This window comes from Pristiophorus japonicus, chromosome 14, assembly GCF_044704955.1.
Source record: "Pristiophorus japonicus isolate sPriJap1 chromosome 14, sPriJap1.hap1, whole genome shotgun sequence".
In the NCBI taxonomy this organism is placed as follows: domain Eukaryota; kingdom Metazoa; phylum Chordata; class Chondrichthyes; family Pristiophoridae; genus Pristiophorus; species Pristiophorus japonicus.
The window spans coordinates 5,143,928-5,145,874 of record NC_091990.1 but is presented as its reverse complement, the minus strand read 5'-3'; the positions used below and the strand labels follow the sequence as shown (position 1 = coordinate 5,145,874).

Here is a 1,947-nt window from a genome sequence, read left to right as displayed (position 1 = left end):
TTGGCTGTCCACCAAACAAGGGCTCAAACCCATACCGGCCGGTTTTCGAATAACTTCATCAGTCGGACGTCCTTCGAATTGGTATGGTAAGCCGAGGCTCGGTACAACTGAAGCATCACTTCTTCCCCATTGAAGAGCCAAGGGGGGAGATCGCCCCGGTGTCCTGGGGCCAATATTTATCCCTCAATCAACATCACTAAAAAAACAGATGATCTGGGTCAGTATCACATTGCTGTGTGTGGGAGCTTGCTGTGCGCAAATTGGCTGCTGTGTTTCCCACATTACAACAGTGATTGCACTCCAAAAAGAACTTCATTGGCTGTAAGGCGCTTTGGGACGTCCTGAGGCGGTGACAGGCGCTAGACAAATGCAAAATCTTTCACTGAGGCGTGAGGCCCGTTGCTGAGCAACCCCGCCAGCTCTCGCGCATGCGCGCTTCCTAATGACCCCCCTCCCACTCCAACAGAGAAAAAAAACAAATGAACATTTTTAATACAAACAAACCTCGCCGTGAGTCCTGTTGTAAGCCCCCGGGGATGTGTGTGTTGTTATTTGTTGTTGTTTGTTCCCCCCCACTCCTCCTCCTGCGGTGTTTGGTGTTGCTGGGTCAGGGGGGGGTCAGGGGTCGCGGGGGGTGAGGGGTCAGGCCGGCCCGCCACTGCTTCCGGGTGGCGCGTCTGTCGGCGGCTTGAGCGGGATGGGCGGCTCAGGCTCGGGCTCGGCAGCGGCAGCGGGCTCGGCGTGAGGCGGGAGGCTCGGCTCGGTAAGTGCCCCCTCCCCCTGGGCCCTGCTCCGGCCCCTCACCCCTCCTCCCACCGCGCTCGGGCGGCGGCCACAGCGGCTTTATCCGGGGCTGGAGCGGGTGCAGCCGGGACAAGGCCCGACTCCGCTCACACAGCCCGGGTCAGCAAAACCATCAACAGCTCGGCACCGTGCACACACTCTATACACACACAATATACACAATATATATATACACACTCTATATACACACACTCTATATACACACACTCTATATATACACTCTATACACAATATATATACACACACTCTATACACAATATATATACACACACTCTATATACACACTCTATACACAATATATATACACACACTCTATATATACACACTCTATACACAATATATATACACACACTCTATATATACACACTCTATACACAATATATATACACAATATATATACACACACTCTATATATACACACTCTATACACAATATATATACACACACTCTATATATACACACTCTATACACAATATATATACACACACTCTATATATACACACTCTATATATACACACTCTATACACAATATCTATACACAATATATATACACACTATATATACACACTCTATACACAATATATATACACACACTCTATATATACACACTCTATACACAATATATATACACACACTCTATATACACACACTCTATACACAATATCTATACACTATATATACACACACTCTATATATACACACTCTATACACAATATATATACACACTCTATACACTATATATACACACACTCTATATATACACACTCTATACACAATATATATACACACTCTATATATACACACTCTATACACAATATATATACACACTCTATATACACACACTATATATACACACTCTATACACTATACACACTCTATACACAATATATATACACACTATATACACAACATATATATACACACTCTATACACACTATATATACACACTCTATATACACACACTATATACACAATATATATACACACTCTATACACACACACTATATATACACACTCTATACACAACATATATATACACACTCTATACACACTATATATACACACTCTATACACAACATATATACACACACTATATATACACACACACTATATATACACACACTATATATACACACTCTATAT

General features: G+C 42.7%; 1 protein-coding gene across 3 annotated transcripts in view; it reads left to right on the top strand.

Moving 5' to 3' along the window:
* Nucleotides 1–647: 647 nt before the first annotated feature.
* taf12 (TAF12 RNA polymerase II, TATA box binding protein (TBP)-associated factor) overlaps nucleotides 648–1,947 on the top strand; it is a 43,057-nt gene continuing 41,757 nt past the window's right edge. For 2 of the 3 annotated variants that reach the window (XM_070898400.1, XM_070898399.1), the window contains exon 1: nucleotides 648–763. The gene's annotated coding sequence lies outside the window, so the exon portion shown is untranslated. The remainder of the gene's footprint in view (nucleotides 764–1,947) is intronic. The other variant, XM_070898401.1, reaches the window with a different exon arrangement.